This window comes from Cyanistes caeruleus, chromosome 6, assembly GCF_971803275.1.
Source record: "Cyanistes caeruleus chromosome 6, bCyaCae1.hap1.1, whole genome shotgun sequence".
Classification (NCBI taxonomy): Eukaryota; Metazoa; Chordata; class Aves; order Passeriformes; family Paridae; genus Cyanistes; species Cyanistes caeruleus.
Window position 1 is genome coordinate 52717557 of NC_141706.1, and position 12939 is coordinate 52730495.

A 12939-nucleotide genomic window follows, 5' to 3' on the forward strand; every position below is an offset into this window, starting at 1 on the left:
CCAGCTGGATGAAAAAGCCTTTTCAAGAACACTCAGTTTGGAGGGAACTGAAGAGGGGCTCTAAATACAGAGGTCAAATCATTCTCTTTGTGATAAAATGGGGACTGGTACTGAAGGATTCACAGCTATCTCTTACCTGAATTTTGCTCTGACTGCATTACTGTTGTCACACAGTCCAGCTTATACATTTAAAATGTACATACAGCTGTATATATGCAATAGTCTGGCATTTCTTCATACAATAAAGATATTTTTCATTCAATTCCTTGCAGAAATCAAATCTTCTTGAAGTTGTGTACAATGACAAGCAAACTTCCTTGCAGATTTAAAGGATATTTTACAACACTTATTTGAATTTTTTTGACAGCTGACCTACACTGCCTTTAAAACATTTAACTTCTTAATTTCCAGCCTACTAGATTTTGACTTAAAGTAGTTAGATACAAAGCTCCTAAATGATCACAGTACAAACTGACAACACTTGCTGTTAGTCTCAGATATGGCAAATGTTTCCAAACACACAAAACTGAAATACAGGAAACAAATTAGAAATAAATAATCACATGAAGAGAAGCAAAAGTTGTGTCGCATAAGATGATACACAGTGGAACTGAGGTTCAGTGCTTCAGTCAGATCTCTTGCTTTGGCACACACCTAAAGAAACACTTTCAGAGCAAACTGGCAAGGGGAAGAAAAAAATCTTTTCAAAGCAAATAGGCATGTTAACAAAACAGAATGTTTTTTTCCCAAGATACTTGAAAAGATACCATGTACATTATCCTGCAGTGGTCATTGGAGTGGAGACTTACATGTAATAAATTCAGGAAGGTTCTACAAGAATAAAGGGCTTTGTATCTATATATTTATCTATAGACTGGAAAACATAGGGCAAAAGTAATGGTAAAATTCCCATTGATTTCAATAATCTTCTGTACTCAATTTCCTTCTTCCTAAGGTATCAGTACACACCTCCCTCAGTGAAATTTATGTATGTACGTTGAACTTGATAGGTTTCTTTGTATAGTAGAGGTGCAGTGAGCCAAAGGGATTTTGTCTCTCACAGAGCTTTCATCACACAAAAATGACACATTTTATTCTCCTTCATGGCAAAACATAGTACCAAAACATTTAATTAAAATCAGTTCTTGGATTGGTGAATCACTGTTGTGTCACAGAAAGTGTCTTCTAAAGAGTTCTCTCCTTATACAGGCTACTTTTTGTCAAGTGAAGAGATTCATTAAAATACAGCTGAATTAAATCTATACTTTCCTGATATCATCTATATAAGCCAATGTTATGCTGGTATGTTATATTTAGCACACTACAACAACTGGAAGGGGAGAGAATCTCTCTGTCAAGATTCAATCCATACAGTAACAATATATGAGTTATTTAATTAAAGCCATCTGCATTCTGTAGCAGATGAACAAGGAATATATGTTACATGACTGATGAATTTGCTATGTCCTTTGATGACCTCTCAGCAAGTAATGAAGCATAACTGCTCATGCTTAGCACGGTCACAGACTACACTTTCCTTGTTTGTGTGTCGGTATCACCATAATGCTTTGTCTGGAGCCTGCTGCTCTTCAACTGGGTGAAGGATTGTGCTGGATTCTGCCAACTACACACTAAATAAGCACATTACTACTGCTTTCTACAAACCCTCTCTCTTTATCAAGTATTCTAACGTGGAATTTCGCTCAGAGCTAACTAACAGGAAGAATTAATGTTTCTGTAGAGAACATGTTTATGATAAAACAATATTAACAAAGTATGTGTGAAGATTGGCTAATGCAGAAGCTTTTTCGTGTAGCTGTCATGCCATACTTCATGGCAAAAGTAGGTTTAAATTCTGCACCTGCCTTTGGGAAGGAAAGACTTCCCTTATCATTCATGAAGGTGACTGAATGACTGTACACACGTATTTGCTTTTACAATTTTTTCATCTTCAAGATTCAATGATTGAAAACAATTGCCTCCATCACTAGATAGCCACACCTGTTAAATAAATAGCACTCAGAATCATTACATATACTTAGAGGCAGAGCCACTGCAGAGATTGCTTTTTAGTTAATTAATATTTTCTGAAAAGACTACCTGTCTACTTCATCAAGTGTAAAAGTGCCATTTATTTTCATAATTGTCTGTAAACAACTGTGCATAGACTAAACTGGCTGGACGCAGGATGCCATTTATAAAGAAACCTCTCCCTGCTGATTTGAGATTTCTTTGTAACAAAAACTGATTTACAGACAGCTTCATCAGTAGTCTCTACAAAAGCCTAAAATGAAAGATCTCCACACTAAAGATCAATTTCTACGGATGTTATTGATGGTGAATAACTATTATTTTAGAAATTTTTGCAATTTAAATGAGACCACTGATAGAAATAGTACACACCGTGCAAAACAATGTGTCCAGTAATTGCAAATGCATGAAATTAATAATTTTGAGCTTGGTTTCTCTGTAAGTTCCTCTGAAACTTTGCCAAAACAGTTTTAACAGTTTTGGATTTTGACCACTTACATCTTTACTACATAAGGGAAAAAAAAAGGAAAAGGTTATGTTACACTTAAATTCAAAATTACTTTCTTTTTATACATACCTCATTTCCATAAACAGAGAGAAATTACTATGTGAAAAAGCATTCCACGTGGCAAAAATCTGGTGTTTGGAAATACAAACCTTGGCAATGTGGGTTTCCAGTTTGTGGCCTCCTATACTGTAAACAGTAACCATGGACTTGTGCTGAAGAAATACAACACATTAAGCATTAACAGGTAGTAGCCTAATGGCCCTGCAGCTTATTATACAGACCACCAAGAAAGTAAGAGTAGACTATACTTAAGCTAGGAATGAATTTAAAGTCAGGAGAAGGCAAATACTGCACATGTTGGAGAAGGAAAGCTGGAAATAAAAAAGCTTCTTTTTCTCAAGATCTGAGTAACGTTGCTTGCCATGAGCTATCCGGGAAAGGCTCCTCATCCCTCCCAGCCGTGCCAAGCGTCGCAGCTGGCCCTGGATGCAGCAGCAAGTCTGTGCACTAGGCGGCGCTGCACAGCGAAACGATCATTCTCTGACAAATAGAAAGAAATCAGTAGTGATTGTATCTCTCTGACATAAAATAAATCTAGAAATCATGCAAGTTAACTTTCAGACAAATATAATAACAGGAAAAACGAATGGTTAATTTTATTTGTGTATAGCTCGATCACTTAAAAGTTTCTCAAGGCAAAAAAGATGGAATCTAGTTAGCACTCTGAAAGACCTCCAAGGAAATAGCACATGAATTATTCTCCTAGTCAGGAGACTGAAATGCCTGAACATAAACAAACAGCTGCAGCACCACCACCCCCCACTGGAGATCTAATTATTCTGATTATACAGAAGATCAAAGCTTTGTTCATTCTGTTTAAAAACATCCCTTTGCATTCTTATAAGAATATTCACTGGTAACATCCCAGATAAATTCAAGTAGTTGCAACTAAACACCAGGGTTACAATTCAGAGTTGTTTGACCTACTCTAAAATGTGCTCTCGATCTTTTCTAGGCAACACATATTTGGTACATCCATTTGTCTGGAAGTTTCAGCTTCTAGCTTACCACTCTAAGCTTGTTTCTATTCTGCAATTCACCTCTTTGAAATAAATAGCTGCTACCTGCCACTATTCAGCTCACCTTCAATTAGTTATCATCAAGTTTCTTAGCACTGAACTTCAAAACACTGTATCAGGATTGAAGGAGTGAGAGTGAATGAAGGCTTATTTAAAAACATAATTTCTCTTGTAATGGTCTCTAGCTTTGAGAGACTTGCAAAGATGCCTAGCAGACAATACAAAGAATAAATGACAGGCAGGGGTATCCATATAGTCCTACAAGATCTGTGGCAACACCGGAAAATTAATGAAACAAGTGTGTCAGCATTGTCATTACAACTAATTTATAACTCATGCAAATCACATATGTACTGGGAAAAAGTGGACATCACCAGTTCTATTTCATTTTCAAGTGGAAGATGCAAGAATGGGTGTTGCTCATGATCTCTTTGTTGGGAACAGGCCCTGCAGGGTTATACACCAGTTAAAGCTTCTTTCTCATCTTCATGTTATTCTCTTCGTTTATGCTATATAAATAATAGCTGGTTTTCTTAGAAAAATACATGTTTTACCTTGAGAAGTTTTCTGCTATTCTTTCTTTGCAATTAAACTGATAAAACACTTCATTTACTTCATATATGAATAACTGATTGAATTGGTTAAATTCTCAGTACAGACCTTTTCTTTCCTTGAAAGCTGATGTGCTGTAGAAATTCTGGGATCAGAGTAGCCATAATCTTGGTGAAAACAACCTTCTACACATCACTACTTTCAGGCTAAAGTTAACATATGCAAGTTAGGTGTTTTATGCAAAAAGACAAATTTATGAGTGGAACTGAGTGGAACACATTGAGGATCAAATTGAAAGTCATAGGTCGCAATTAACCGAAGATTACAAATACGTATTTTTCAAGGTGGAAATTTAAGTTTCATAACCAAAATCAGAGTGCAAGACTGATAGCTAGTGAGCTTGCTACTGGTACAGAAAAGAAACTGTGGTGTAGTCAGTGCTGTGGCAGGCTGAATTTACACTCAAAATACACACAAAGACTTCTGACTACAGAATCACAGAAGGGCTGGAGTTGGAAGAGACTGCCGAAGGGCACCTGGTCCAACACCCCTGTTCAAGCAGGACCACTTTGAGTTTATTGCCCAGGACCATGCTAGGATGTCACGTCCGACAGCAAGTGCATGTTTCCAGTTATATTTTTCATTGAAAAACCATGACAAGTATATGACTGATCATAAATTTTGAGATCACTCACTACCAGTCACATTTAATTAAATAATTCTGTTCAGTGCATTCCATCCTTCAGTTAAAAAATTTTGTAAATCACATACTACAAACTAGTTTGTGTGATAACTTCTCTCAACAGACTAAACAGATACTTAATAATACTATTACTTCAATAAAGAATGTGCATATAAAAGAAAAGTCTATGCCTAAGAAAATCTAATTTTTAAATAACATGTGGTCATCACCAATATCAAAACAGTAGTCTGCCTCTCAAATGTGAAATAATGTACAGTAAGGTTACTAGCACAGAAAAACATACATTACATTTTAAATTTGCTACTGGTAATGCCTCTCTGATACCCAGATCCCCCTAAGAGTAAAGGCTATTGACTCTGTCTCCTTTCACCCCTTGGACGAGCAGTATTGCCTCAATGGCTTCAATCACTACACAGCTGAAATTCACCTGCATTTCACATCTGACCCTGTGAAGACCAGCAGCAGCAGTTTAAAAATGTTGACAACCAGAGCTGCCTGCTGCCAATCTCGCCTCCTGGGGAGCTAACACATCTCATTTCACCTTGGAAACAATAAGATGTATGCTCACAGCCAGCTGAATGGAGGGGTCAGCAGTATCTGAAGCAGCCCTCACACATCTGCTTGCAATCATCTGCTCATCCTGTTAATTGTTATGAGGTACGTTATTCCCTCTGAAGGATTTATGGCAGGTTTTGTATACTCCAGGCCAGAGGTACAAAAGAACAAAATCTAAAGAGAATAACTAACACCCCTATTTTTTAAAGATATAATTTCTTTTAGAAGTATCCATATTTATCCTTCTATAGACAGTGAGTAAAGATCACAGCATCAGTCAGCTCTGAATGCTTAGCATTTTCTCTCTCTTACAGAACAGAGAGCCAAGTGTGGACAAGCAGGTTACTGTACCATAAACAGCTGTGCAGCAATACATTGCTGACATGACTACAGTTCTACCAGCTGGCCAAACACAAACCCATAGGAAAGCCTTAATCACAGGTGATGCCCTCCCAAGTTGCAAAGGAAAGAACTTCAAATACAGGGTAATAAAACCAGAAAATAATTGATCATCTGTGGCAAACATCCTGGAACAAAGTTCAAAATGAGGAAGTTCAACAGGTGGAAGCAGAAATTGAAGGAATAAAACCAGTAGTGACACTACTGCCCTGCATAGCCAATATATGCCCTGTACATATTAATGTAAATGTATACATACATACAAAAATAGATATTTATAAAACATCAGAACAGCCAAGTTCGTAAGTCAATGGGATTGCTAAAGTCACAACAGCAGTGAGTCTTCTACAGTTCTCACAACATACACATTAGAACATCTTAATATCTCTGTATTACAATGCTCAGCTCATAGAGTTAATAGTAATTGCAAGTAACACTTGCAAATATGTTAAAGTATTATAAAAATATCAGCAAGTTCCAATGTGCCTAAGAACCGGACAAGCTGAGTGTATTGGAGAAAATGAGACACCATGGTGAAAACTACTGTCCCTAATTAATCTAAAAATGCCTGTGACATAGCCAGGAAAATACTTTTGATCTCAGAATTTCAATTTCTGATATCAAACACTGATGCAAAGCACAATGGAAGTCTGTAAAAAGGTTTTTATGTATTACAGAACCTGATGGCTGACTCTCTCAAAAATAAGATCATACTGTTATTGTGATACCGGTATATTATCAGTGTAGGAGAACAATGCTTGCCAAACAGTGTTGTAAAAGCAATGATAAGCCAATAAAACATGACAATTAAAATAAACAGTGGAAAGTTGTGCTTAGTAAGGAAAACTGCCACTTAAAACAGCAGAAAAAACTACTTGAAGACTAAAATTAGAAATAAAAGAAACTTTTATATTAGAGAATTCTATTTCAAATAAAAGAAACCACTTAAGAGTAATCTTCTAAGTTTAGTTCTCACCAGAAAATTAATCATGAAAAAACCCCAACAGTCACTGGGAAATATAAAGAAGGTCATAGCCCATATTGCCAAATCAATTTCTTAGTCTCAAGGAAGCTGAGAGAGCTTTCCAAATACTTACTGTAAATAGCACACTCCTTCCCTATCACAGAAATCTAAAGGTCAGTGGTGTCCCCAAGTCTAATCTCTATAAGTTTCCATAAAATAGTTCTGGCTGACTTTGTATTTTCTAAATTTCTTGCTATTACTGGGTGTCCTTTTTTGCATTCCCAAGGCCTGAACTGCTTAGCAGCAGCAGAAGTGCCGCTTCAGAATAATATATGCTTCTCCCCCAGATCTAATCTAAAGGATCTGATGCTGAAAGAAAAAAGGGTTGTATAAGTCGATATTTGTGATAAGGAGTTCTTATATTGCTGCAGGTTTTTAAGAAGTGCAGATTTGTTCACTGTGAAATGGGTCATGACCACCAAGCATATTTTATAGAATCAAATACAAACCTGTAATTGGTAATTCTCACTGTTGTGTGCTTCTTTAGGACCAGTTGTCTAACAAAAGTTGACCACTCATGGTCAATCCATCAGCATCCAGCCATGCACTCTATTCACTAAACATGGATGACATCTGGAAAATTAAAGACATCTGTGTTTTAAGAAGGATTTGGCTTTCTCTCTACATATTTTTTCATCATACTTGACCCTGCAGCAAAATTCTAGCAGCAAAGCTCATTTTGAAAACATGGAACACAGGATCACTGTAGACTCAACCAAATGAGAAAACAAATGTTAAGGAGATACATTTCTCTTCAAATACACTTAGCTCCAGAATTAGCAGAGGCAACATGGGAAGTGCTTGGCTTAGTACATCCATTTAAAAAGGAATTTTTTTGAAAGTTAATTCAAATGCTAATAAGTGTTTCTCAGCTAATGCTGGAATCATCATTAGATGGGGGAGAGAAAACTCTCAGAATGCCCTAGGTGAACTTCATCAGCCCAGTTATGTTCCATCCATTCTATAATTCTGCGTTAAATTAAAAGAATTTTTTTTGCAGTGAAGCATTTGAAATTTATGAACCTTCAAACTGTTTTTGGAAACATTAGGAAATGGCAGGTTACTGTTACCTCTTATCTTAGATTCAAAGTTTTCTGGGAGAGGTATTGCCTTGTGTGTCTTTAGCTGAAACTTGGCAGAAGAGGATTGCTCCCTGCCTGGCCCTCATCTGTGACCACTGGGTCAGTCAAGGGAAAATTTGCCATTGGCTTCAATGGGCAATAAATAAGACTCCTCAGTGATATAGAATATGGTCCTTAGGGAGTAATATCTGAAAAGAGGGTCTCAACAGGTTCTAAGCGTCTATTTCAAGAATAAAAATCATTTTAAGTGTCTCTCTTGTCAGTCTGGATGCTAGAAAGATGGAAAAGTCAACCCAGAATCCATCTGTTTTGCACATGTGTATTTGAATTGTTGGAAGCACAGGGCCATCAGTCTTCCTTTTCAAGTAACATGGAAACTAATTTTTTTCAGCAAATGAAATGGCACAACTAAGACGTATTTCTAAACTGTACTTTTCTTGGACGTATAAATTAAAATTAATACCATCCTGACTGTACATTTTGTGACCTTAAATGGAGAGAATTCCTTTTCAAGGAAGATCAGGAATTAATTCTGCCAAGTAGTATTAGAAATGGGATGGAAAGCAAGACACTGGCTTAAAAGCCTTCCTGGACAAAGGGGTAAATGGGAACTAGCCTAATGTAGTCTCTCTCTGTATCTTCTTTAGGTAAGAGAAGGTGGGCTGGCAAAGAGAAATATTTCCCCATTGATGTGTGTTCTGAGGTACGTCCAGAACAGTGATTAAATCTGGGTGTTTCCAGCTCATCAGGCAAATGCATCAGATGGCTCCTTACCAAAGACTCTGTGGACACCATAAATCCAGTTCTGTGCATTATAAATCAAAAGAGACTCCTTATTGATACCCTCTGCAATGAGGGAAGAAGCAGGTTCTCTCACCTGACTGAAGGCAGCAACATCTGCTGAAAGTGCCAAACTAATTTTAGAAGGTCTAATTACCTTTGAATCATCTCTAAGAGGATATAGGGCTACTTACTCACCTATAGGAATTGCTTTTGTTGGTCGACGACTCCCTGATAGCGATTGTTTCTGCTTGCAACTGTGGCAGTCCCTAGAGCGGTGTCAGTACTATGCAATGCCATTGTGCATGTCAGACTGGAGCTAACAAGCACTTGCTAAGCCCAAAGAGCCCAGTGCTGCTCAGCACCACTGTGAGGGAGCACAGGACCGCTGAAGGAGCGGAGATGGGTTTGGCAGCCCTGATGCATGCAGCACTCTGTGGGCCACCCCTGGTCCTGCCGCCTCAGACCATCCCCAGCCCTCCTGGCTTCCAATGCGGCTCTGGCCCCTTGCTCAATTTAACAGATACTAATGGTGTTAGAATAAATCAAACTCATCAATCTTAGTGTTTATTTCCCCCCTAAAAAAAAAAAAAGAACAGCCGAGGAGCTTGGGAACAACCTGTGAACTGGCTCCGGAGCATGTCGATGTGCGCTCCTGGATGGAGCCGGAGCTGAGAAAGCAGCGGGGGTGGGTGGGTTTGTACTTCGAACTAACCGCAATAGGGCGGGGGAACTCAATCTGCCCTCAAACCTCCCGATTTATCCGAGGCCTAACACGCGGTTTCCCGACAGTTCTCCACAGCAGCCACTGCGTGGCAGGAGAGATCAAGAGGATATTTTATTTTCTGCGGCGGGCAGCCCTGGAGTGGGGGAGAGCGCGGGCGCCGGCGTGGGACAGGCGCCATCTTGTCTCCCTACGGGCGGCGTGTGGGGACGCGGGGTTCGGGCGCCGGCATCGGCGGGGAGAGAGCCAAGGCCCACGGCCGGGTGTGCGGCTGTCTGCTGGTGGTTAACATTAGCGGGACGAAAGGACCCGGGAGCAGGCAGCTGCTCGAAGCTGAGCTGAGCAGGGGTAGAGGCACGGACTGGCACTGCCGAGGGCGGCGGCCCCGGCCTCGCTGCCCGCCCCTCACAGAGCCGGGGGTACGGGGGAGTCGTGCCCGGGGCAGCCCCGCAGGGGCGGCTGCGGGACGCGGCTGCAGGTCCGGGCGAAGCTGGTTCTGAGCAGGAGCTGCCGGGATGCGCAGGACAGCTGAATATAAAATTAATCCCCTCAACAGAAGATAATAAATAAAACTCCAGGGAGTTCCTCTTTGGCACAGGGAGAAAAATTAAATGGCTTTCCCCTTCTTAAAATCCAGCAGGCTAGGGATTCGTATTCGTAGCAAATAATAGATTTCCTGAAAAACATGCTTGCAGAACATAGTAATTATTAACAGTCACTTAATAAGAAATGTTTTCTGGATACCCGTAAACAATACAGAAAAGGACTATGCATGTTGTTGCTGCAAAACTGGGACAAAACTGTAGTTGTGAAGTCACATTTTCATTTAAAAGTTGATTTTCCAGGTGATGCATAAAAAGACATAAAAATAAACTCTTGTTTTGGGTTGACTAAAATGTTTTCCCAAACCAGAATTATTTTCCATTTGTTTAGTTTGGCAACTGAAGTGAGAAGCTAGTATGTCATTATCCACACACAACAGCAGGAAAGACATCTGAAGGACAGACAGGATTTTAATTAGCTGCACTTCAGTATTTAAGATTGACGCTGAAAGGGGTTACAGTCACAGTATATATGACCTGGCCTGGTGTTTAAGTAGAAAATGTTTTCTTTTGTTTTTTGTAATGTTAATTTTGAATTAGATACTAAAAGCTTCAGGAGTGAGTCAGTGTCTCTTTGAATCAATCATACATATAGGGGAAAGATGGCACCAGCTCAGTGTGCTTGTAGGCAACAGATGTAAACAGAGTTGGGTAATACAAAATAAAAGAGAAAAATGATTGTTTATGATGTAGTGTGTGTAATAAGCTACAGTCTCAGCCATTTGCTTCAGTACTGACATACTAAAAGACAAAACCATGCCGAAACGATCCAAACCTACAGCACTTAAAAGGAGTCATTGTGCCAAAACACACTTGAGGCGATACCAGACTGTGTTTAGACAACGGTGTTGAACATTACCATGGGAACAATTGATGTCGAAATCCAAGACTACAAAAAAGCAAAAGCACAAAAACACCCATATGGATTTGCAAAAGTTTCAAGAAAAATGATCCAAATTTTAAGCAATTTTTTTTTTTTATATAAACCCATGAAAATTAAAAAAAAAAGAAAAAAAGAGTGCAAATACAATTATTCCCTCCTTATTTGCTTGTGTGGGAAATTATTAGGAATTCTGTAATGGATCTTTGCCTTATACCTTGTTTGGAGAGGACATATGTCTTGCAAACCACTTGCAAACATTTCAATGGCCAAAATGTTTGTCTCCTGTTTCTCCTGGCAGTCTTACCAGAGCTATGATATTAGTTATGAAAGACAATATGCAGATAGCCTGGCTTTTATGAAACATGTATAATGTGTGTCCATGAATGTGGGCATTAATCTCAGTGGGGCTGTTTGCTAAAAACTTTGAGCTGGCCTGCATAGGACTCTTACGCCCCTCACTTCTACAAGCAACACCTTTGCACTTGTTACAGGTTAAACAGGTTTGCAACTAAACAGGAAAGAACTGTGAGGAAGTTTAATGTTGATCAACTGAAGACACTGTTGCTGCAAGAAATTACTGTGACAAGATTGATCCTACTTTCTGAACACCTGATTATCTGGCTAAACTTGAAGAGAGAGCTTTGGGTGTACATGGAATGAGGAAGCAAAATCCACATCAGAAATAGCCAAATGGAACAAACAGAAGTTCCTAGAGTAAGGAAAAAAATTTAAAAGTGATTCAAATTTGCTAAATTCACAATGAGCTATTAATGATCTTTATACATAGGCCTCTTAAACTGGTGGTCTTTTGAGACTGGATTTCATTATGCACTGCAAAGTGAAAAACAGAGAAGCACTTAATAAACAGGCATTAGTCTATACCAAATTTCTGCTTGTCTATTCAGTTACAGGTTGATTTTGAAGCTGTAGAATTTGACAGTGAATCTAAATTTTTCCAGGTACCCTGCCTTCCCAAGTCAATGTGGCAGTTCATCACTCTAAACCAGCTTGGTATGCTATTCACTTGTCAAGAGGTTGAAGGAAAAACTGTTCATTTCATCATATCTGGATGTCCAAATGTCTCCACTATTAGCTGGTAAAGCTTTGACTTGGGGACATAGAAGAAAAAGCCTTTCAGTGCTCTAATGGTCCCATGCCAAAAAAGGTGCAAGAATGACAATTATATTGGGAATTGTTTCTTTCCCAAGAGGCTGGAATATCCCCAAATGGAGCATGTTCTTTGGCAAATACCGTCAGGATCAGCATTTGTGACCTCATTCACCTGAGGGTGTTATAAAATGTATCTTAGTGTTATTATATTAAGCATTTATTATCTACTGTATCATATTATGCTATATTATATTTATTATATTACACGGAATATATTTATTAGTATATATTTATTTTATTATATTATCTTAGTTTTATTATATTTAATAAAGTGATAAGATTGATGGAAATCTTGGTTGGGGTTTGACTCTTTCATTTGCCAAATGATCCAGGACTTGCTATCCTGAGGCATAGGTTTGCATCCAATGCCTGACATGGGCTGATGATTTCTCTAGACTTAGAATCCTATACCACCTGGGGAAGGGGTTACTGGTTTTCTAGTCCCATCATATCCTGCCTTGCCTCTGTTTCATCTTCAGAATCTGTCTTTGCCAGCTGCTCTGTGTGAGCAGAACCTGGAAATTTCTGGCTCCATGCAGTACTAATGGCCCCTTTGTATGTTTTTCTGATGAGCACAAGTTTGTATTTTAAACAGAATGATTGACTTAGTCATAAACCTCCCACGTCAGTGTGTTGATAGAACCTTAATCCTTTTCCATGTTTACAGGTCACGACAGTACATTACCAGGCAGACTCCAAGCCCTACAATGTGCTTGGTCTTCATACCACTCTATGTATGACTTATCTGAGCTCTCTCCTGGGAGCACTTCTTTGCAGACTCATGTCTATAAGAAAAGCACTGAGCATAGACCCACACTAGCCTTATTTTGAAGTTATTTTGACGATA

General features: G+C 38.8%; 1 long non-coding RNA gene across 1 annotated transcript; it reads right to left on the minus strand.

Annotated features, from left to right (window-relative positions):
• Window positions 1-229: 229 nt before the first annotated feature.
• On the minus strand, window positions 230-9913 carry LOC111929887 (uncharacterized). The gene is made up of 3 exons (XR_002864901.2): window positions 8912-9913; window positions 7301-7424; window positions 230-3079 (listed from the first exon to the last, which is right to left on the minus strand). It is a non-coding gene; the product is annotated as an uncharacterized LOC111929887 (long non-coding RNA).
• Window positions 9914-12939: the final 3026 nt, after the last annotated feature.